The sequence below is a fragment of the Montipora capricornis genome, chromosome 14 (genome assembly GCF_036669925.1).
Source record: "Montipora capricornis isolate CH-2021 chromosome 14, ASM3666992v2, whole genome shotgun sequence".
Taxonomy (NCBI): domain Eukaryota; kingdom Metazoa; phylum Cnidaria; class Anthozoa; order Scleractinia; family Acroporidae; genus Montipora; species Montipora capricornis.
The window spans coordinates 10,512,805-10,520,304 of NC_090896.1; the positions used below are offsets into that span (position 1 = coordinate 10,512,805).

At 40.7% G+C, this 7,500-nt stretch overlaps 1 pseudogene; it reads left to right on the forward strand.

Annotated features, from left to right (window-relative positions):
* Window positions 1-2,701: 2,701 nt before the first annotated feature.
* On the forward strand, window positions 2,702-6,040 carry LOC138031359 (ryncolin-2-like; annotated as a pseudogene).
* Window positions 6,041-7,500: the final 1,460 nt, after the last annotated feature.

A 7,500-nucleotide genomic window follows, 5' to 3' on the forward strand; every position in this document is an offset into this window, starting at 1 on the left:
GACAATTACTTTGCTAATACATTTCTTGTTCCTTTAAGTCATACATTGACATCTCTTCACGCTTTTTGAAAATGTTTGACCCAGGCGCTCGCTTTCAGATTTCGCCAATCGGTATCCAAGAGGGAAGATACTCGAAAGATACTTGCTTCCAAATAATCAAACACTGTCTCCCGCTCGTGGCAAATAACCCTGATTTGCATTAGCTTCTCCATTTATTTGTATCTTGAACGTCGGATTGCCTACGCTGGCGTATGACGCCACAATATTTGCGGGGAAAACCAGACAATTACTTTTGTATATCTTTTGTATTAAGGTCTCTGAAGGTTCATTTATACGGTACAATTTTTGTCGCACGCTACAAGCTTAGGACATGTCTACAACTCGTTTACGATTGTCGCGTACGCTGCAACAATTGTAAGTCATGTCCTAGGCCTGTTGTAAAGCTTCACGTCGCATGCGCCAAAAATCGACCGCGCAACAGGTTTATTTGATATACAAAAGTGGGGTTTTATCAACGGAGTTGATAATGTAAATTGGCCACCGTACATAGATTCTAAGGGCCCATTAACACGGTACGATTTTTGTCGCATGCGACAACGACTTACGTCAGGCCCACAACATGATTTACGATTGTTGCGTACGTCAGAAAAATGTCGTAGCATTTTAAAACATGTTTTAAAACGCTACGACAATCGTAAGTCATGTCTTATGGCCTGTCGTGAGCTTGTCGCATGCGACAAAAATCGCACCGTGTAAATCGGCCCTAAAAGCTGACGTTTCGACCGTTAGCCCTTCGTCAGAGCGAATCGAGGAATTGTGGGTTACGTGTAGTTTTTATAGTAGAGTAGGAGCTACGCTATTGGTGGTAACATGGCAACGTGAAAATAGGAATATATTAGTTTAAATTAAAAGCGTTCGTTAATACCGTGAGGATTAAGGGTGCCGATTTGGAAGATGAATTGAATTGGGTCTGATGACCGCAACGCCTCTGATTGGTCCGCAACCAACTAACTGCAGTGGGATTATTATATGACTAGCTCCATGAGCGGCAAGATGAACCAAATCCCGCACTGTGATTGGCTACCCGAGCGGGCAAGATGGAGCTATCTTGCCCGCTCGGGATTTCTCACTTGGTCCCGCAACTTCGTCTCGGTTTTTCTAGGCCGTTTTTCCTTTAATACAACACAGCGAGTAGTAGTTTCTTTCTGTGTTTTTTAATCCGACATCAACACTAACTTTGCGCGGGACTGGTACAAGCTTTCCTAAGGGGGGTACAGTCGCTACAATATGGTCGCGGGTACACGAGACAACCCTCCCCCCGAGTTACCCACTCATTAGTTTAAAAAATTATATCAACCGTTTACATGAGGTGGCGAGAGACAACTCGGGTGGCGGGACAACTCGGGGAGGCGAGTTGTCTCTCGCCCCGGCAGGTAGGGTAACCCTGGCAGGTGAGACAACTTGTTCGCATGTAAACCGTTTGGCTCGACCACCCGAGACGAGACAGCAAAATAAAAATCAAAGAAGCAACAATTTGGGGAGCTTATACATGTTTTTAGTTTACTTTCGAAAGAAAAAGTTTTTTCCCGCCATAATTCTCAACGCTGTCAACGGAAAATTCTCGATTCATAAACAGCCTTTATTTAAACTACATATTAATGCTGCGTTAAGATTGTCAGTCCATTTGCTGAATGTGAAAACGCAACTATACTTAACAAAAAAGAAAGGCAAATGATGATACGCATTTTTTGAAGATGCGATGCGTCTTAAAATACATGCATAATTAAGTAAGGTCAACTTTGTCTCGCTCACGCAATTCTCATATAGACGCTCGGTAAAGTTGTCTCGGGAAGGAGGGCTGTCTCGGGTAAGCGAGACCATATAAACAAGCCCTTAATGTCCCGATTTTCCCAACAGTGTGGTGACGCCTATATCAACGAAACAAATCCTACAAATTGACGGCTTGTCACATATTGTCTCTTGCGAACGTAGGTTGGAAATGGTTGAGAAATCTTTTCAATGTGTTTTCGATTCATTGTCTTTTGGAATTCCGGCTTTAGTCTGTATTTGTTTTTGGCGTGTTTGTGGTGGGGAGTCAACAGAGAAACGTTTGTATTGTGTTTCAATGAAACTGTTGCTGGTCACAAAAGCTCGAAAATTATCTTGTTCCAACGCTCTCTCTCTCTCGTCCCTCTCTTATAAGAAGTTGCTTGGTATCTACAGAAAACAGGCAAAATCAAACATGTTTCTTTCATCTTTGGCGTAATGCAGATTTGTGCTTGACGTAAGCCGTTTGCTGTTTGTGTTTAGTATCGTTTGACTGATCTTTGTTTTCGACCACTTAGGCAGTCCATTACAAGTCCAATTTATCAACCCATGCATCTGGTCTATGGACTAGGGCTCGGTGCAATACAAACAGTACCACATCCAAGCTTACTTTACACACATGCCTCACAAAAAAGAGGATCGACAACGAAGATAAATATCTAACCTGAACATTTCTTCACACTTCACTCTGGCTAAAAATGTTAATTACTTTTTCAAGTGTTTGACTATTCCCGAGGCCGGCAAAGCTCTCCAGAAACAGCAAATGGCCGTTTTTTATACTGGAGACGCATAATTCGTCTGGGACGAACTTGGGCAAACATTTTTTCTGCGTCTATTAAATTCGTCTTGTATAAAGACGGCCACAAGACGCATTATGCGTCTGGACGAAGAATCTGTTTTAGTGTGCGTCTTCGAAGACGAACTAAAACTGGAAAGTTCGTCCAGACGCATTATGCGTCTAGTGCCCGTCTTTATACTAGACGAATTTAACAGACGCAGAAAAAATGTTTGCCCAAGTTCGTCCAAGACGAATTATGCGTCTCCTATAGTTCGTCCCGTCTTTACACTAGACGGATAACATGAGAGACGAACAATTCGTCTGGACGGATTATGCGTCTCTAGTATAAAAACGGCCAATGGCCGTTTTTTTATACTTGAGACGCATAATTCGTCGCGGACGAACTTGGGCAAACATTTTTTCTACGTCCGTTAAATTCGTCTAGTATAAAGACGGGCACAAGACGCATTATGCGTCTGGACGAAGAATCTATTTTATCGTGTCTTCGAAGACGCACTAAACTGGAAAGTTCTTCCAGACGCATTATGCGTCTAGTGCCCGTCTTTATACTAGACGAATTTAACAGACGCAGAAAAATGTTTGCCCAAGTTCGTCCAAGACGAATTATGCGTCTCATATAGTTTCGTCCCGTCTTTACACTAGACGGATAACATGAGAGACACATAATTCGTCTGGACGGATTATGCGTCTCTAGTATAAAAACGGCCAATGAAGGCAAGCTTCAATGGCAAACTTGTAAGGCTCCTCCTTGCCAACGAAAAATCATTTAATTGCGCCCGCGGCCTCGTTTCCTTGTTTTATAAATTGATCTATAGCTCTAACTATGGCTGTATAAAATAGACAGATATCAATATGTTTTTTTGATTTTGCTTAACAGCAAATCTGAGCTCGAGGTTTTCCATGAGCGAGAGACTTTTTCTAATAATCTCTGATAAACAAATTTATTCCGAAGCACAAAACCATCAATCAAAGATGAGAATAACGCAAAGTCAAATTGACTATTTCATCATCCCGTACGAGGGTTTCTCTTCGTGGCACCAACGGCCGGTTGTCTTAAAAGTTGTCAGAATCACCTAAAATGGTTTCCACAATGCTTTAAAAGCTCGTTTAGTGAGTTTGTAGCAGCCCTTCAAAATATATATCTGTTCGGATGTTCTACGGGAATTTCAGGTTGCTGTAGAACGTCCTTCATGGCTTTTTTGCCTTGTCCTGAAGTTAAAGAAATCGTGACGGGTCTGATAAAAAAAAACTTTACATTAAGTAGTCGTCGTTTTTTCCCGCAAATTTTAGGGAACGTTTGCCCTTAATATGATTCTCAAAAAAACTACGGCCAAAATGATAGAAGTTATAAATCTTCAAATTTTCTTCCAGCGTCACAGTTCACTCTTACTCAGCTTAGCAAAATTTAAACGTTCTTCAATGTGGTTTCGAAATTTCTACGCATCTCTTCGCACTCTTCACACTTCATTACTTTTCTGAAATAGCTAAATCTCTGTTCAGAAGAAATGTCGAAAAAATCTTACTACACCTCGAAAGTTTAAGTTCGAATATTTGAAAATGTTAACCCACCATCCTTCCGAACAGACAATTACCGAAATAATAATTACTCGTTGGGTGCCCATGTTCTTTTGCTAGAAAAATCTCATAAAATTTTGATGAACTCTCCTATTGTCAGCAGAAAGTTGTCAACTGCCTCGTCTGTGAGTCACTACAATGTGTTGTTATTTGATTGGTAGGAATCGATGAATTCAGCATTCCCAAAATAGAGCGCAGGAGACAAGAAAAATCTGGTTTGGAAAGACTAAATGAACTGAACCTCAAGTCTTAGAAATCATTTTATACCCGCAGTTTTTGCTTCCACTTCACAGAAGAGTTTTCCTGAAAGAACCAGTGCACAATGGCATTCCAGCTAGCTCTGCTTTTTACTGGGGATTTTCGTTGGGACATTTGCCAAAACTTCTGTGCAAACAACAAAAAGCCCTGGTATTAGTAAACCCCAGTGCAACGTGAATAACAACTTTTACGCCGGACCACACTGCTGTAAGAAGATCGAGCAGCAACTCACACTGAGATCAAAGAAGCAATAACTGCGCTGAAAGCAAACGAATCTGGCGGCTCTCAAGACAAAGGTCTGCAGTTATACATTTTAGATACATTTACTTCGAAGACACCAGTCGGGTTAGAATTTTCACATCTGTTCCGTCGCAAAAATCAATCAAATTACGATCAATTGCTTTTGAAATATTCGCTAGCTCCGTATAGTATTTCCCTGTGTGATGTCTATTCAACTTTTTAGAGGATAGAGATAACGATGAAACCAAAACATATCTAACAGGAATTCATCCCGCTTATGTAATTTTTAGTCAACAAGAACTGCGCCGATGTTTACAATTCTGGCGAAAAGATAAGTGGTGTGTACAAAAATCGATCCCGATGGTCTGGGAGAATTTGAAGTGTACTGTGATCACAAAACTGCCGGCGGAGGATGGACGGTCTTTCAAAAAAGACAAGACGGCTCCGTAGATTTCTTCCGCGCGTGGGACGCCCTACAAACGAGGCTTTGGTAATCTAAACGGAGAGTTTTGGCTTGGACTGGACAAGATTCACCGCCTGACTGTAAGCAGCAGCAACAAGCTTCGCGTGGACTTGGAAGACATTCATGGAAATACAGCATTTGCCGAGTACAGTTCAGTTACAGTGGCAAGTGAGCGAGCAAAATACCAGCTGAGTTGGGGGGGAAATATTCAGGTTTGCAAACTCTGGTGATTTAATAAACAACCCTTTGTTAATTAAGATAGACACACTTTCTCATTTCAACTAGGTGTGCAGTCTGTCTCTAACTGATAGAACTCAGTTCTACTGTGATGTCAAAGAATTTTATCTCGCTTTGACTGACAGAATAAGTTGTATATGTAAGCCAGTGAGTTAGCTAAAAAAAAAAGAACAGAGCAAGAAACTGAAAAAACCTGGTAATCATTTCACTCACGTGGTGATAAACACGTTACATCGATTTCATGTCGGTGGCAAGTAGAGACAACAAACAATCTCAAGTGCGTCTTAAGAATTTTTAGCATTTTTAAACAAGTTTTTAAAACTGCTTCTTATTTTGATTGCTTAATTGTTTTTTCTTTTTTTTTTTTTCTTTTCATTCAGGCACTGCAGGTGATTCCCTTGGCGTTCACCGCGGCCATGCGTTTAGCACCAAGGATCGCGATAATGATGACTATTTAGCTGGCAACTGTGCGTCAGGCTACAAAAGTGGCTGGTGGTTCGAGAAATGTCACTACGCCAACCTGAATGGTCTGTATCTTAATGGCAAGACCGATTGCAAGTGGAATGACCTGGTATCATTGGAAAAATAGTAACTACTCTGTCAAGCGGTCTGAGATGAAAATACGACCACAGAACTTTTAAGCCTCTGTGTCATTTGTATCCGTGACATGCCCGTTACTATATATATCAATTGCTAAACAGGGGATGGATCTTATTGGTCATCAATGAATCGAACTGCTTAACTCGCACAACCGTGTAAAACACTCGATAGGTTTCACAACAAAAAAATTCTCGCGATTACATATTAGTAGCATACCGCGCATGTTATCATCCGGTAGATTTAGATATATCAATACTTGCTTAGTTTCACAGAACCAGTAAGCTGGGAATGCTTCAATAAGGTTCGCTAATGATGACCAATGATAAATGTTCTTCTTCTTTCCTTGTCTGCATGGTAGTTTTTACCCTTTTATTTTTCAAGAAAGAAAAGTAAATTGCCTTCTCTCAACAATTCATTGCCTTTTTGCTCTCACAAAGACCTTTTCACAGAAAAACCCAAAGCAGCAACAATTTCAAAAAAGAGAATATTGCAAGATATTAAGCTACCCATTTACTTTAGATGACACTAAAATTTGCAAATGTCTTGTTGAAAGGAACTTATACTCCTGATATTTGCTCGCCATTGGTAACTGGTTGACTACAACACTTGCGGCTTAAGTTTGCAATTGCCCCACTTCACTTCCCTAATATCTCTAAATTAATCCCAATTGGATCAGTTATCAATCTCAAGCCATTGAACTAGTTTGTCGTTAAAAGACACTTTAAAATGGAAACTATCAATGTTGCTCGTGACTTAATCAACAGCAACGATTATTTAACCTCTGTAGATTTATCAGATGCTTATTTCAGTATCCCAATTCATGAATCGTATCGAAAATTTCTACGGTTTATCTGGAAAGAACAACTCTTCGAGTTTGTTTGTCTTCCATTTGGGTATAGTTTAGCGCCACGCACGTTTACCAAAGTCCTGAAACCTCTATATTCTTTGTTAAGGTCTAACGGCATGAAGGTTTGCTATTACATAGACGATACCTTAATTATTGCTGCGTCTAAGGCAGAATGTTTGGCCAATGTACATAAGGTAATAAGACTTCTTGGCGACCTTGGTTTCAAAACGAATTGCAAAAAGTCTCAGGTTGATCCTGTGACACGATTGACGTACTTAGGATTCATCCTTGATTCTTCGACTATGAGTAGATCTCTTCCCGAAGAAAAGATTGCGAAATTTTTTTCAAAGTGTTCTCAGTTATATCAATCAAAGATGGCTACCATTCGCCAGGTGGCCGAGGTTTCCGGCTTGCTCGTATCAGCTTTCCCAGCCGTTTGATAGCTTCAACTTTTTTATCGTTCTATCGAAGCGTGCAAATCGCAAGATATCTGCTGCTGGGGCAGACTACGATGATCGTGTATCCTTCACTGAACTAGCTCGTAGCGATTTGTTGGGGGTGATTGAAAACATTCGGAAATACAATGGCAAGCCCTTGCGAGCACCCGCCTTTTCCCCATTCCATCGGAACATGTTCTCTACTTTGAATTTGACG